This window comes from Sturnira hondurensis, unplaced genomic scaffold (assembly GCF_014824575.4).
Source record: "Sturnira hondurensis isolate 20B ecotype Veracruz unplaced genomic scaffold, ASM1482457v3 Scaffold0021354, whole genome shotgun sequence".
Classification (NCBI taxonomy): domain Eukaryota; kingdom Metazoa; phylum Chordata; class Mammalia; order Chiroptera; family Phyllostomidae; genus Sturnira; species Sturnira hondurensis.
The window spans coordinates 31005244-31023111 of record NW_028093985.1 but is presented as its reverse complement, the minus strand read 5'-3'; positions in this window follow the sequence as shown (position 1 = coordinate 31023111).

Below are 17868 nucleotides of genomic sequence, written 5' to 3'. Positions count from 1 at the left end.
CTGTGTAGCCTGAGCCGAGCACTGCAGGTGTGGCTAACTGAGGACACCTGGGCATTGAGAACAGCTTGAAGTCACTTCCCTGGATAAAGGGACTTACCAGACAAACCTGATAAATTTTCAGCCTCTGCACTGCATGCCACTTTCCTAAACACAATGCACACTTTCAACACAGCTTTACAGGGTGAGCAAGACAGGATATTTGTTTCCATTTTACAGATGAAGAAACTGAAGGTTAAAGAGAAATGCCTGAAGGTACACACTAAGTCCAAGTCAGATCCAGAACTCCAGACAAGGCCACAACGTTTCTCACTACAGCACTGCAGTCCCTCCAGCCTTCAGATCTGAGATGAGCAGCCTTGGTGCTGGCAACCATTCTGCTTCCAAGAAGCAAAAGAAAAAGCATGAAACTCAGTCTATAGGTGAAAAATATAGCCCCTTAATTTTATAGGTAAGGAATTTTAAGCACAGTGACTTGCCCAAGGTTACATAGCCAGTTAAGGGCAAACAAAATAAACAAGTGGAATTCAAATTATTAAAGACAAAAAGCAAAGCATGATGTAGGGAAACTGTACATCCCCTGCTTGGAGTTTCAGTGGAAGTCGAAGTGATTGCTGCACAGAGAGCTGCTGTGTATTTGGAAGGCTGCCCACTGCACTGAGAAATGGAACATAGCAAGGGGTAGCCACACAAATCACTGAGGTCACCTTGCGTGGTCTTTATGAGTGTGCCAGCCAGTTCATGTGTGTGTGTGGTGGGGGGAGGGGGGCGCTAATTGCCACAAGGAATGCTCAAGCAAGCAGGAGCCTGTATACACTTGGCAAAGCTAAAGAACAACAAAAAGTCTCCCTGGAAAGTGTTAGCATAATTATATAGCCAGTCTGTTTCTTACCTGGAGGTAAATGCAGGCTCCACCATTTCTGTCGGTTGTGATGATCATTCATGATACAGAAGTGTGCAGGGGACAGGTCTCCCCTCTCTTATCCTAATTTCTCTCACCCTCTAGTGTAGCTAGAGATAAACCCAATTCCTGTGAAACTGAAACAAACTTCAAACCCATGTCAGACCCTGCCGGAGAGAATGATTTACAAACTGCCAGCAGAACATTGCTGTAAACAAGATAATGCACATTAATTCCCAGCAAGTCAATTAGCATTCAGTTATTCTGAACAGGGCTGACCTTGATGCCTGAGGATGTGAACAGAATGCAACCTGTAGCTTAAAGGAAAATGCCACCCCTTCCACTCAGAAATGCAGGCCTCCGAGGTTCAAAGGCTCAGGGAGCACTCTTCCTCGTGAAGACACACATGAGGGACAAAAACCATCTCAACAAAATTCTTGCATTTCAGAACCGATGTCTTTTTGCCTTTGAGCTCACAAACACTTTGATGACTCTCACCTTTGATCTAAATTTCTCAGGGAGCTGTGGTATACAGTGTTTCAGAGGCATCTTTCACTTCAAGACTTCTGAGGGTTCAAAAGTCTCAAAAGGAAGGCTTGCTCGCCTTTCTTCGAATAGTTCTTTAATTGCTCATTCAAAGAAGAGATTTTATTTGTAATTGCCATGCTTATTATAATTACCTCTGCTTTCTGGAAATACTTTTGCTTGATTTTTGAACAGTGATCAACCAGAGTCTCCCATAATGCTTTACAGCTTCAGTATGGTCAGTCAGGCATCCTAAGAAGGTATCTGAGTCCACTGAGCAGAACTTTCATACTTTAATATGCATATAAGTCTCTCAGGACCTTATAAAGGGAGATGCTGATTTAGTTAAGCCTGGAATGCAATCTGAGATGCTGTATGTTATAAACTCCCAGGTGAACTGACAACGCAGGTCCAAGGATCACACTGTGTGGTACCACCCAGACTGCTTGTCAGAGGAGCTTCTCCCATGGAACAAGTAGTTCTTTAAAAGGGGTTACTTCAGCGATTTCAGGATTCTGCTATTTGTAACAGGAGGTGTCTAAACACTATTTAGATAAGGGTCTCAAACCGGTCTGGTGTAGGCACCCTAGATACACAGGTTTGGAGGAACTCCTCCAACACAAACCCTTTTGTGTCCAGAGACCCCCCTTTTGAGAGAGTTGTTATGAGTTTTATTGTTTATTCACTTGTTTGTTTTTCAGAGTTCATAGTTATCCACACCAGATTAATTTGATGGAGATGATCTAAATTCCTATAGCATTAATGGCCCTTGGTTCTATTGAACCATCAATTGATAAAGAAAATACTGATATGGATCAATGTGGACTTCCACCAAGATGGAGGCATAGATGGAAACACTGTGCCTTCTCCCACAACCAAGTCTGAATACAACAAAGGTTTGGAAACAAAGATGCAGCTAAAGAACAGAAAATTGAACTATATGGAAGTCCGACAACAACGAACCATTCAACCAGACTGGTAAGAGGGGCAGAGCCAGCAGCGGAGCTGGGACAGGCAAGAAAGATTCCCCGGCCCCAGGCACCTAGACAGTCCTGAGTCGGGCGGACCCAGTGAGGGCTTGGGGCGGCGGGCTGGCTTTGGTCACACATTCCACACAGTGGGACAGACCGCACGGCCTGCGGCGGCGGGAGGCAGCAGAGGAGGCCCGCCATTGCTTTCCTTCGGCCCCACCCCCACATAAAGCCTCACAACCCAGCGACTGAGTGGCCTGGCCCTGGTGAACACCTAGGGCTCTGCTCCTCAAACATAACAGGTGCAAACAGTCCAAAATATGGCTCAAGAAGAACTCAAAGCCCCAGAGCCGATAATTCTAAGTGACCAAGAAAGAGCCAACCTATTAGATGCACAGTTCAAAATACTGGTGATCAGGATGCTCACAGAACTGGTCAATTTTAGTCACAAATTAGAGGAACAAATGAAGGCTAAACTAATTGAAATGAAGAGGAATGCACAGGAAACCAATAGTCATGGAAAGGAAACTGGGACTCTAATCAAGGGAGTGGACTAGAAGGGAAAAAAAAAATGACCAAACAGAAAAGAAGGAAGAAACAACAATTCAAAAAATGAGGAGAGGCTTAGGAACCTCCAGGACATCTTTAAACATTCCAACATCCAAATTATAGGGGTACCAGAAGGGGAAAAAAAGCCACAAGTGGAAAACGTATTTGAACAAATAATAAAGGAGAACTTCCCCAGTCTGGCAAAGGAATTAGACTTCCAGGAAATCCAGGAAACTCAGAGAGTGCCAAAGAAGTTGGACCCAAGAAGGAACACACCAAGGCACATCATAATGACATTAGCCAAGATGAAAATGAAGGAGAGAATCCTAGAAGCAGCAAGAGATAAGGATACAGTTACCTACAAAGGAGTTCCCATCAGACTGTCAGTGGATGTCTCAAAAGAGACTTTACCACCCCAATGTTCATAGCAGCACAATTTACAATAGCCAAGAGTTGGAAGCAACCTAGGTGCCTTTTAGTAAATGAATGGATCAAAAAACTATGGTACATATACACAATGGAATTTTATGCTGCAGAAAGAAAGAAGGAGCTCCTACCTTTTGCAACAACATGGATGGAACTGGAAAGCATTATGCTGAGTGCAATAAGCCAGGTGTTGAAGGACAAATACCATATGATCTCACCTCTAACAGGAAGCTAAACAACAAAGCAAACAAGCAAGCAAAATATAACCAAAGACACTGAAATAGAGAACAGGCTGAGAGTGACCAGAGGGGAGAGGGGAGGGGATTTCAGGGGAAATAAGGGAGGGATTTAGAAGAACCTATATAAAGGATACATGGACAACAACTGAGAAGGGTGGAAATGGGAGGGAGGGGGGAGGATGGGGGGTGGGATGGGATGGGAGTAATAGACAGGAAACTGTCTATTTAATTACTTGAAAAATTACTGTTTAATTACTTGAAAAATAATTAAATAAAAAAATTGAGAAAAAAAAAAAAGAGAGAGACCTTACAAGCAAGAAGGAGCTGGAAGGAAGTATTCCAAATCATGAAAACCAAAGACCTACAGCCAAGATTGCTTTATCCAGCCAAGCTTTCATTTAGAATGGAAGCGCAGGTAAAGTGTTTCTTAGATAAGGTCAAGTTCAAGGAGTTCATCATCACCAAGCCCTTATTATATGAAATGTTAAAGGGACTTATCTAAGAAAAAGAAGATAAAAAATATGAACAGTGAAAGGACAGCAAGCTCACAGGTATTAACAACCACACCTAAAACCAAAGCAAACCAAGAGGACAGCTAGATCAGGAGTGGAACCATAGAAATGAAGAACACATGGAGGGTTAGCAACAGGGGAGTGGGAGGAGGAGAAGGGGGGAGAAGGCACAGAAAATAGCATAGACAGTAGGTAGAAAATAGATAAGGGGGAGGGCAAGAATAGTAGGGGAAATATAGAATCTAAAGAACTTGAGACACATGGTCATAAACTAAAGGGGGGAAGGGGGGGTGGGGAGGGGGAATGAAGGGGGGAATAGAACAACTGTAGTGGTATAATCAATAAAATATATTTAAAAAAAGGAAAATACTGAAATGAAGAGCAGACTTGATAATATTCCTCCCCCAAGATATTGCAATATCAACTGGCTGGGTCCTGGGTTCAGGCAAAAATATATTCATTAGGCACAGTAATGGGCAGCTGGGGATAAATCTGACTGGAGTCCCTCTCTAGTGTATTCAGCAGGCACTGTCCAGGTGGCACTCTACCTCATCCCCAGCCTCTCCTTCCCAACACACACACACACACACTTCTTAACTAGTTTCTCTAGAATCATTTGCAAGGCTTTGTACTCCCATGTACAAAGAGATGTCCAGGCCATCTCTCCCTATAAATTTTCAGGTTTCCAAGCCATTAATAATATAACAATAAATAGTAATAATGACAATAATTATTATTGTTGTTTAAATTCTCATTACAGCCCTTTGGGATAGGTACAATTATTATTCCCATTTTATAGATGAGGACTCTAAGGCACAGAGAGGATAAGAAATTTGCCCAAGGTCACACACCTGGAAAAGAAGGATACAAACACAGGTAGTCTGACCCCCAAATCCGTTCTTAACTACTACGTGATACTTGTCCATACCCTTTGCAGAGAGAGAGAGAGAGAGAAAGGCATTATCTTCCTCTTTACCTTTTACAGTGGATGGCTCATTAAAACCAGAGCCAAAATAATTAGCAACCAAATAACTGTATTTCCTTTCTGAGAGAGTGTTTTCAAACACTCCCCTGAGGTGAGGGAAAATATTTGCATTCTGTCCCTGTTGGTGGGGGGTGTGAGTGAAGTTCACTCCCTTAGAAGGGTTGGGCCCTTCCAAGGAGGCAAGTAAGAAGAAAAATGAAAGAGTTGTTTCAACAGTAAAATATGTTGACTCTTCTTGCTCCCTTATATTTTAGTAAATTATACCCTCAATTTCAACATTCAGATCACACTGCCTTTGTGAGGCTTCCTTCATTACACCAACCCCAGTCTTTTCTCATTTCTTTAACAACTGTGGCCAATATTATTAGAATTTCTCTGCATGCCATCTGAGTATGAGCATCACAACTTTCCTTTGTCTAACATATATTACTCTGGTCTCGTCAACTCAATTCTAAGCTTTTTAGTTTAAACACTTATTCTTAGGGTGCTATATAATATCAGTTCTTTACATATATTGAGTAATGGATATGCCCATGATTTATTGGGCAAACACAGCCACTGTCCTTCCTTAACTCAGGGAACATGGCGACACATGACTAGTTTAGGTGGTTAATGCATCGATTTAGCTGTGCCTGCACAGGCTGAGTCCCAGGCTCTCCTCTATGCAGCCTAGCTACCTGCACCATGACAGCTTCCTATGATGCCTTGGAGCCCAGTAAACCATCTCATACAAATGCATAATGGTCGCAAGAATGCTGGACAGGTAGTGCAGGCTAGACCAGAGCAAATTGAGAAATTACAGTCCTAAGAAAGCAAGCATAGAGTTTAGGCTGCATGGATAAATGCTCATAAGGGTCATCTTTGAACATGAATGGCAACATTTAGTTTTACTATTTTGATTTAGGCACTGAGGACTCCTTCCCCATTAAGTTGGCTGAGGGCCAATGGGAAAAATCCCAGGAAAGGCTTTGCTAAACCCCATATCCTCTAGGTTAGCTATTCACTCACATGTCTCTGGGTTATATGAAGATATTTAAAAGACAGAGTTAATTTTGAGCATTCACATGATGAACCCAGCTGAAAAGATACTGGAAAATATCATTATATATAATACCCATGTTTAGATAGCCTATGAAAAATAAGATCCAGGGTAATATTTAGAATATGATTGGTGAGACTAACTTAATTTTCTTTCACAGAATGACACATCCTGAAAACCAACAGAGATAATATATCTTGATTTTACTAAGACTTTGATGCCATCTTCTGTGGCATACGCATCAATAAACTGAGGAGATGTGGCCTGAATTGCACGCAACCATGGGTGGAGCAAACAGACAACCTGAAGGCAACTCAAGGTTATAATCAGTAGGTCTAAGCCTGGGAGTTCTGCTGAGTAATGAAAGTGTACTGTCAATACGTCATTAGATACAGCGTTTAGTCATCTACCTGGATACTGATGTAAGAATATTATTTTGTTTTCCTACACAGAGTTATGGGAGCAAACTAACCCATTTCAAAAAAGATACTTTCCAAAAAAAACCTCACAAGATCTCCTCTGGAGAGATTTAAAATGAAGTAAGTTTTTGTCAGTTGAGAAAAGGTAGTTAACGTGAAACTTAAAATGAAAGTGAGTTGATAGATTAGTTACTTCTTTCAATCTTAACGCTTTAACTTCCAGTTTTGGTTTTTTTTGAGAAACACCAATACCAGTCCACTATCATTTTAATACTGTCTATACTCCTGAAGCTTATAAACAGACCAGGCTAAGAAGTGGGCTATGCAGCAGGCCACACATCTCCCCAGGACAGCAGAATACCAGTGTGACACTTAGGCTTCCGGAAGACTACAAGTAACCCCATTGTCACCATGGAAATGCCACCTGCTTAGAAGGGAGTCTGAGCCATTAAAATCAACAGCCTCTGGAGTCTGTGGTCCTTGGGGAAAACTGAAATCGGTCAATTCTCTCTGACCTCTGCCTCCCACTTCTGTGTCTCTTTCCCGTCCATACTCATGGGCCTCACCACGTGGCTCAGGGATCATCAGGTCATCAGTCTGGTTCTGGCTTTAACTTGAATCCCTTTCCAGCTTAATCCCTAAAGTTCACTTTTGTTAATACTAAGCTCAGTGGAGTGCCAGAAGCCCCTGCTTCTCACTGGGTTGTGGTAAAAGACTGAAGTTCATTTATGTGGAAGAAAGTAAAAAATGTTAAAGAGCTTTATAGACATACTTTTATTTTTCCTGTTGTTTCTGGCATCTACGACAGTACTTGGCATATGGTAGGTACACATTAAACATGTGTTGAATGAACAAATAAACAAATGAAAATACATTCCATCTTACACATCAAAATCAAGTCAAATCTTCCTAAAGTCCAGTCCTTTGAAAAAAAGGTTGACTTCAATTAAGTGCTTTGTTTAAAAGAAGTACTATGTGAAGACTCTTCAATGGATTATTTAATGTAATCACCAAAACAACCCTCCACAGTAGAAAATTTAGTATTGTTATTTTACATATAAAGAAACTAGGCAGAATCAGAAGCCCAAGGTCACCTGATTAGTTAGTGGCAAAGCCAGGCCTGAAATCCAAGCAGTCTGGCTGTGCAGCTAGAACTCAACTATAATGTTCCACGGCCCACTTAATAAAAAAAAGTATTTAATACATTTTCTTGTCTATAAAACAAAGCCTAATCTTCAGAGTCTTCCATGTAATTTCCTCCAGTATATTACTCCAATTTACAGTTCTAATTAGTTTTATATACACTGTAGAATGGTGGTTTGGGGAGGGGTTTGTTTTTTACCCTGCTTGTACTTTTAGATTTATCTGGGGAAGTTTCAAAATTCCTGATGGCAAGGCTGTCCCTTAGAAAAATTTCATGAGAATCTCCAGAGTCAGGACCGGAAGCAGTGGTTTCAAAAGGAATTCTTGATGTTACCCATATGCAGTTGAGTGTGAGACCCTTTGCTCCACAATATGACCACGTTGACTACATGTAATTTCGTACTCCACCCATTTGTTCCTATTATTTCCCACTATTTAGAATATCCCACCCCTGCTTGAATTTTAGAATTGTTTTTCTAGTTTGAAAAATGTCTCTGGAATTTTGATAGGGATTGCATTGAATCTATAAATAGCTTTGGGTAGTATGGATTTTTTAATTATATTCATTCTTCCAATCAATGCACTTAGGGTACCTTCTATTTCATTGTGTCAATGAGGAAAGGACAGTCTCTTTAGCAAATGGTGCTGGAAAACTGAATAGCTGCATGCAAAAGAATAAAATTGTACCTATATCTTACACCATACACAAAAATCATTTCAAAATGTAAAAAAGACAAATGAGAGAATTAAAACTCCTAGAAGAAAAATAGGAAAAAAAATTGACATTGGTCTTGAAAATTTTTTTTTGATATGACACCAAAAGTACAAGCAATAGCTCCAGCTGGTGTAGCTCAGTGGATTGAGTGCGGGACTGCAAACGAAAGGGTCACCGATTAGATTCCCAATTAGGGCACATGCCTGCCTTGCAGGCCAGGTCTCAAGTAGGGGGCTCATGAGAGGCAACCACACATTGATGTTTCTCTCCCTCTCTTTCTCCTTCCCTTCCCCTCTCTCTAAAAATAAATGAATAAAATCTTTTTAAAAAGTACAAGCAACAAAAGCAAAAATAAGCAAGTAGGACTATATATCAAGCTGAAAAGGTTTTGTACTATGAAGGAAACCACCAATAAAACAAAAAGACAATTTATGAGATGAAAAAAATATTTGCAAATCACATATCAAATAGAGGGTTAACATAAAAAAATAACAAACTTGATAGCAAAAAAAAAATACACCCTGATTTAAAAATGGGCAAAGGACCTGAATAAACATTTTTTCAAAGAAAAAAATATAAATGGCCAAGAACATGAAAATGTGCTCAATTTAAATAAACATCAGGGAAGTGCAAATTAAAACCACAATGACATAACTCCCTATAACTGTTAAGATGGCTATTATCAAAAAGTCAGAAATTAACAAGCACTGGTAAGGATGTGAGGAAATTGGGGGGACTGTAAGTTAATACAGTCACTATGGAAAACAGTATGAAAGGCCTCAAAAAATTGAAAATAGAACTACCATATGACCCACCAACTCCCTCGTCTGTGTCTATACCAACAGGAAAGGAACACGGGATCTCAAAGACATATCTCACTCCCATGTTCACTGAAGCATTACTCACAATACCAAGATATGGAAACAGCCTGTGTCCACCTACAGATGAGTACATAAAGAAAACACGGTAAACATCTACAATGGAATATTATTCAGACACAAAAAAAGAAGAAAATCTTGCCATTTCCAAAAACATGAATGAACCTAGAGGATACTGTGACAAGTGATATAAGCCAGAGAAAGATAAATACTCCATGACCTCACATGCATGTAGAAACTAAAAAAGCCAAATTCATAGAAACAGAGAACAGTGGCGGCCAGGGGCTGGGGAATGAGAGAATGGGAGGCTGTTAGTCAAAGGGTACAAACTCTCAGTAGTAAGCTGAGTAGGTTCTGGAGATCATGTACAGCATGGAGACTGTAGTTTAAATGTGTGCTTGAAATTTGCTGAGAGTAGATTTTAGGTGTTCTTACCACACACAAGAAAGGTAAATAGGTAATACGTAGATTAATTAGTGTGATTGGGGAAATCATTTCACATTGTGTACATATATCAAAACCTTACATTGTACACCTCAAATACATACAATGTTTAGTTGTCAATCATACCTCAATAAAGTGTGAAAAAACAGAAAAGTCTGATCTTTGTGAACAATGAAACCCCTTGGAGGGTTTAAAGCAGCAGCGTGGCGCGAATCAGAATTGCTTTTGTTAGGACAATGAGGCTGGGGTATGGAAGAGAACTCGAGGACAAGCAAGGACAGAAGCAAGAGTTCAGTTGGGAGGCTATGACAGAGTGTAGTAAAGAGGAGATAATCACACAAATCACCAAACTGCTGTGGAATGAGAAGTGGCTGGGTTAGCAGGTATTTATGAGGACTCAGTGAAGGATTTTTAAGTGGTATTTGATGTGGTTTAATGCAAATTTGCCATGAGACAAAATTTGAAGCAGATTCGTCTCTGTTTTGCAATTCTGGGAGTAAGGTACCCCAACAACGGAGTGGTCAATAGCAGGTAAGCTTTTTAAACAAATAGTTTCATGATATTTAGACTGAATATAAATATATCTTTCCCATTTTATCAATAAAAATACTTTCACTCTTTACTTCAAGATGATGAAGTAAAGAGTGAAAGTATTATTATCCCTAAAGCACAAAACCGAATCTCACTTATAAAGGGATTTATGACTTCTTTTTTCTACTGGAAAGGAGTTTAACTCATGAAAATTTAATTTTGGCTTATTAAAAATGTCACTGCCAAAAGATGTTTAAATAAGTATTTCTTTGGGAAAAAAATAAAACAAAAGTGATTTGCTGAATAAATATAAAATGGATTTTACATCCCCCACCCCCGGCTGATCTTAGGGCCAGATTAGTTTTCAAAGGTGCCGTAGCGAGAGCAACATTTACAATGCCTTCACTGGGTCTTTGATACCTAAAGAAGTTTGAAAATGAGAGTGCACTGCACTTTTAAAAGCATAGGCAGAGTACTTAAATGCTACTTTTTCAATAGCACCCAAAGGTTTTGAGAATTAACCAGCTCCAAAAATATAATATGTGCTCTCTGAAGGAAAATTAGAACACAAATCAAAATTGTTGGGGGAAACATTAGTCCCCTCCAGCAGCCGAGCAGTTGCACACTGTGCTGCACTCACAGCCCCTGCAGGCCTAAGGCCCATTCCATTACTCAGAATCTACATTTCATCACAAGCCTGCATGAAAAGGAAAAGACAGAGGGTTACCTCCCTGTAGGGGTATCAAAAACCCCTCCATCCACACCCCCTAGATTTAGCAGCTCCCTGCCTGAACAGAGAGGCTTAGGGATCTTTCTCTTAGAGCTCTGGGAAAGCCCCAGTCATTCTCCCTTCCCCCCCATGCTTCCTAGAGCAGCTAGAAAGCTGAGCAGCTTTGTTGAACCCAGAAGCTATGTTAGTTTCTACTAGCTATGCTAGTAGAGCAGCTTTGTTGAACCCAGAAGCTATGTTAGTTTCCAGGCTGCTGGTCATTCACCAAAGACTGCTGGGAGTGAGTGTGATTCAGGGCAAAGGTAGATTGAGAAAACACACAGACTTCTGCAAATAACTTAAATTCCAAAGCTGACTAGAGAAGGAACCAAGCATACACTCATCTTTGGAATGTACCCTGGTGATACAGAACCAAGATCGCCATGTAAGGCACAGTATAATAAGTAACCATCAGAGTTTAATGCTAGTATAAACAACTTCCACTCTTTATAACCACAATTACACATTTCTAGCCTGCAATTCAATATTTACTCATTCATTTATTCAGCTAACACATATTGGACCTATACTATACCCAAGGCACTGTGCTAAATTCCAGGAAAAATTTCAAGATAAATGAGACCCAGAGTTTTTACTAAAGGAGCTTACAATGTAGCACAGCATCCTAATACCTGACATCTGGAGGGAAAACAATGTGAGTTTAAATATTATGTCTTCTTGTTAAATCTGAGCTAGTTTATTTTATCTCTCTGAGCTCTGGTTTCCTTGTCTGTAAAATGAAGAAAATAAATAATAATACAGCTTCTGGCCACAATGGAGGCATAGGTAAGCACACTTTGCCTCCTTACACAACCATAAGAAGGACAACAACCAATCTAAAAACAAAACACAACTAGAATTGCCAGAAAATTGAATTGTATGGGAGCCTGACAACCAAAGATTCAAAGAAACATTTCATCCAGATGGGTAGGAGGGGTGAAGCTAGGCAGCCAGGGTGGAGAGGACACAGTATGGCAAGCAGTGTCAGGTGAGGCAGTGGTGGTGGTGGCACCTAGAGGAACAGGCAGCCCCATATTCACATGTGCTAGATAAAAACAAGTAGGGACAACTGGGGAGCAAGTGATCCCAGCCCCAGGCTAGACCACATAGCCCAGGACTCCAGCGTCAAAAAATAAGATAGCATAACCTCTGTCTGTAAAAACCAGTGGGGGTTGAGGTGTTGGAAGAAACTTCCAGTTTCTCAGGAGAGTTGATTTAAAGGGCCCACAAGGTCCTAAAATGTACTAAAACCCACCCAGTAAGGGAATCAGCACCAGAGCAGCAGCTAGAAGGGTGCCAGTCACTTATGGGATATGGGGAAAGTGATCGAAAATGGGACAAGAGCCAAGCAAGCAGCATTGTTCCCTCTTTAATCTTTCCCCCACACACACCACCACAACACAGTGAAGTAGATTTTCTTGCTCTGGCAAATACCTAAGGCTCCACCTCTTATAACATAAAAGATGCAAAAACACAGGGAATCAAAGAGGCTCTACCTAATACTCAGAAACACAAGGAGGCTGCCAAAGTGAGGAGACAAAGAAATATGGCCCAAATGAAAGAATAAATCAAAACTCCCCCAAAACAACCAATTAAGCAATATGGAAATAGCCAACCTATCAGATGCAGAGTTCAAAATACTGGTGATTGGGATCCTCAGAGAAATGATTGAGTATGGTCAAAAATAAAGGAAGAAGTGAAGACTATATGAAGTGAAATAAAAATATATATGGGGAAACAACAGTGAAGAGAAGGAAGCCAGGATTCACATCAATGATTTGGAACAAAAGGAAGAAATAAACATTCACCTAGAACAGAAAGAAGAAATAAGAATTCAAAAAAATGAAGGGAGGCTTAGGAACTTCTGGGACAAGATTAAACATACCAACATCTGAATTATAGGGGGACAGAGGGGGAAGAAGGGCAAGAAATTGAAAATTCGTTTGAAAGAATAATGAAATAAAACTTCCCCAATCTGGTGAAGAAAATAGAAATGCAAGTCCAGCCCTAGCTGGTATAGCTCAGTGGATTGAGTGTGGGCCTGTGAACCAGAGGATCAGTTCAATTCCCAGTTGGGGCACATGCCTGGGTTGCAGGCCAGTTCCTGGCGGGGGACCCACAAGAGGCAACCATACATTGATATTCTCTCCTTCTCTCTTTCCCTTTCTCTCTAAAGGTAAATGAATAAAATCTTTAAAAAAAGAAAAGAAAAGAAATGCAAGTCCAGGAATCCCAGAGAATCCCAAAGAAGTTGACCCAGGGAAGCACACACCAAGGCACATCATAATTACATTACCCAAGATGAAAGATAAGGAGAGAATCTTAAAAGCAGCAAGAGAAAAAGAGACAGTTACCTACAAAGGAATTTCCATAAGACTATCAGCTGATTTCTCAAGAAAAACATTGCACGCAAGAAGGGACTGGAAAGAAGTACTCAAAGTGATGAAAAGCAATGACCTCCATCCAAGATTACTCTACCAGCAAAGCTCTCACTTAGAATTGAAGGGCAGATAAAATGTTTCCCTGACAAGGTAAAGCTAAAGGAATTCATCATCACCAAGTCCTTTTATATGAAATGTTAAAGGGACTTATCTAAGAACAAAAAGATCAAAACTATGAACAATAAAATGACAACAAACTCACAACTATTAAGAACTAAAACTAGAGAAAACAAAAACAAACAAAGCAAACAACTAGAACAATAACAGAACCATAGAAATGGACATCACATGGAGGGTTCTCGGTAGGGAGGAGGAAGGAGGAAAATGGGGGGAAGTTACAGGGAATAAGAAGCATAAATGTTTGGTACAAAATAGACAGGGGGCTCAGAACCACAGAGTCCAGCACAGAAAAATGAAAAGGTCAATTAAGTCAATTAAGCATTCAGGTTCAGCAGTTCAGTATGAGTCAAGCATAGTCTGGATGTCTTGAACAAGACTATGCATAGCCTTCAGTGATACACTAGGAAGTGTGCACTTTATCTAATAGGGAATAGGGTATTTCAGATTTTTGTGTATGAGCATGTACAGGAATAGGGACATGGATAAATCTGTATTTCTAAATGATAACTTTGTATAGAAAAACTGAAAGAAAATGAAAAGCAAAGAAGACTTTTCAAAGGTGACTGCAAAGTACAGGCCCCCAAACAATGGATACTTTCACTCTAATCTTGACAAAAAAAAATCAGACTTACCCAAAGAATAGGGTATATTCTAAAAAATGATTGGCATATATTTTTCAAAAGTGTCAAGATCATAGAAGACAAGGAAAGACTGAGGAGGTGTCACAGGTTATTGAGAATTAAGGACTCATGACGACTAAATGTAATGTGGATCCTGAACTCCATCCTGGAACACATCAAGAACATTAGTAGGCAAACTGGTAAAATTCAAATAAAGGCTATAGTTTAGTTAATAATATTGTACCAATGTTAATTCTGATAAGTGCATCACAGTCAATCAAGATGTCAACACTGGAGAAAGGGAGGGAAGGGTATATATGAAGTCTCTGTACTATTTTTGTAACTTTTCTGTTAAGTCTAAACTTACTTCAGATAAAAAATTTTAGACAAATACCATACGATTTCACTTATATGTGGAACCTAAACAACCAAATAAACAAACAAACAAAAAATGAAATAGCCTCATAGACACAAAGGACAGACTGATGGTTGCTACAAGGGAGGAGTGTTGAGGGGACTGGGTGAAAAATGTGAAGGGATTAAGAAGCACAGATTGGTTGTTGCAAAATAGTCACAGGGATATAAAGCAGAGCATAGGGAATAGAATCGGTAATATTGTAATAACTATGTGAGGTGTCAGCTGGGTTTTGGAAATATCAGGGGCAACACTTTGTAAAGCATATGGTTGTCTAACCACTATCTGTAAACCCAAGACTAATACAAAATAATACTGAATATAAACACTCTAACTGATGAACAAAATTTAAAGTTCTTTTCAAAAATAAAAATTTTTTGTTTAAATTCCAGACAAGAGAAGATAAGGACCTGAATCAGGGTATATGGTCTCTCAGAAATGGGATAAGAGGAAGGAGAATTGATGAAAGTTTGGATGTTGATGGGGGTTTGTAGGTTGAGGGAGGAGACACTGAGAATGTGACCCAAGCCTCAGTGATTGAGCACTTAGTAGAGTCATTAACATGAAGAAGTCCCTGTAAGGAACAGGTTTTAGAGGAGGGATGGTGAGTGCCCTCTCACACACGCTGAGTTGTAGATGCTGATGTGTTGTGCAGGAAACTGGATGTGGAAAACAAAGGGAAAGGCAGGGTTAGAGTTACAGATTTGGGGGTTATCCAATTACAAGTAATAGAACTATGGGGGAGAATTACACTTACCAAAGAAGACAGAGAAAATGATGCAAACAGCAAGTTTTTAAAAAAATATCTACATTTAGGGAGAAGATGAAAAAGGAGGAAGCACAATGTAACTCCGTTTTTTTCATTAGGAGAAAGCTCATTTTTAAAACTAGAACAGATTTGGAGTAAATTGAGGTTCTGGAAGACACCAGTTTGTACCTCCAGAATGAAGGTAATTAGTGACGGGATTTAAACAAAAACAGAACAAGAAAAAAAGTGAGGATCGTTTGCATGTGCTTTCAAATAAAGAGTAAAACTTCAAGAACTATGTTGTTATTGAATCAATCCAGTTTGGGATTTGAAGTCTCAGTGCCATGTTTAAAAAAACAACAACAAAACTTAACTGTGCTTTTTTACCATTAAGCTGAAAAGTTAAAGCCCCATCTCCCCAAACATCTTAGTTTCCTGCAGAATTCCACTATCCATTTAGATTAAAAGAATAGGAGATGGCAAAATGAGATGAGCTTGGATAGTCTGATTGTCTTGCATTTTAGAATCTGCTCAAGAATAGTATGGTGCTTTAAATTTTCCTAGAAAAGAGTTTCTTTTTGAAAAAAAAATTTATTGTTATTCAAGTACAGTTTTCTGCCTTTTCCTGCCACCCCTCCCTACCACCCCAGCCCTCCCCACCTCTCTCCCTCATCTCCACCCCCCTTGTCGTCCATGTGTCCTTTGTAGTCCTCCTGTAAATCCTTCACCCTTTTCAAAAAATAGTTTTCTATATACCTATTTTAAACATGTGCGTCCACACTTAAGCCTCACACATCATAAGTTTACACTTTAGTGAACCTGTTTTGAAAATAGTCTTTTGTTTTAAAGCTTCTTGATGTGACTGGATTCTCAATGTATCCACAAACCCTCCCTTTTAGAGTTGTTTCACCTCTAAATAAGGGCCCTGCCATGGTCCCACGGCCCTTGCCCCTGGGCCTTGTGGGATCTACCAGAGCTCTTCCTTGGGATTTGAAATGGTAACTCAAGAAGTTATTTAGGCCCTGGCTGATATAGCTCAGTGGATTGAGCCGGGCCTGCAAACCAGATGATCACAGTTCGATTCCCAGTCAGGGCACATTCCTGGGTTGCAGGTTGGTTCCCAGTAGGGGACCCACGAGAGGCAACTATACATTGATATTTCTCTCCCTCTCTCCTTCCCTTCCCCTCTAAAGATAAATAAATAAAATCTTTTTAAAAAGAAGTTATTTTTTAAAAAAATAACCATGGTAATGAAAGCGATAAGGCATGAAACTTGGAAATTATCAACAGGCACGTTCTCTGTAAATCTGCATTTAAAAATAAAAACAAAGCTGAAATACAGTTTGAAGCTGAGATGTAAAATGGAATTTCAGGAATTATCTGGTTCCTGTTGTTCCTGGAGCACAGAAGTATCACTGCCTCCCTTCAAGTCTAGACGTGTGAGCACATTATTTCCTCCCAAGAACCTTCCAACAAACTCCCTTGTTTTGCCCAGGGAAGATAGAAGTGGATTTCTGTCAGTTGCAACCATGAGAGTTGAGACTAACGCTCCCAAGGTATTTGCCTGGCTAAGAGAACTCTGCTGTAGGTTGTCTGTTTGTTTGTTTGTTTGTTTGTCTGTTTAAGTCATTTCTGCTGAGTCTTTGTGCTCTAGAATAGGATTTGTTTGTCAGATTTGAACTGTAAAGCAGAAGCTTCCCCTCTCTCCCTCTCTGTCTCTCTCTGTCCCACCCCTTTCTTTCTTTTCCTGATTGGCAATGGGGCAAGTACAACGTCAGATATCTAACACAGCTCTAAACTTTTGAACCACATAAAGCATCTCTCTTTCTCCAACATGACTGTGCAGGTAGAATTTGGTTTTCAGAAGAAACAATCTTATTTTTATGTTTTCAAAAGATTTTATTTATTTTCAGAGAGAGGAGAAGGGAGGGAGAAAGAGAGGCAGAGAAACATTGATGTGTGAGAGAAACATCAATTGGTTGCCTCTCACAGGCCCCCACTGGGGGACCTGGTGGGCCACCCAGGCTCGTGCCCTGACCAGGAAAAGAACTAGCTAACTCAGTTCGCAGGCCAGTGCTCAATCCACTGAGCTACACCAGCAAGGACAGAAGAAACAGTCTTATTTTTAAAGGCAAAGGAAAGGATGTGATTCGTGGTTCAGCAGAGAAAGCAGTTTTGGAGCCAGACAAAATTGGATGTGAATCTCTCCTCTGCCACACACTAACTTTGTGACCTTCACTAAATTGCTTAACCTTTCTGAACTTGGAATAAAAGTTAACATTCAACGGTTTCCAATGTGCCAGGTATTATGCTAAGCATTTCACAGTCTGTCTCTAAAAGACTACTATTGTAATCTTTTTTCACAGTTGAGGAAACTGAGGTTTAGAAAAGTGATGTCACATGCTGAAGGACACTGCATAGTGGACTCCAGAGCCCACACTAGACCATGAGGTGACATTATATGATATCTGTCCCATCAGA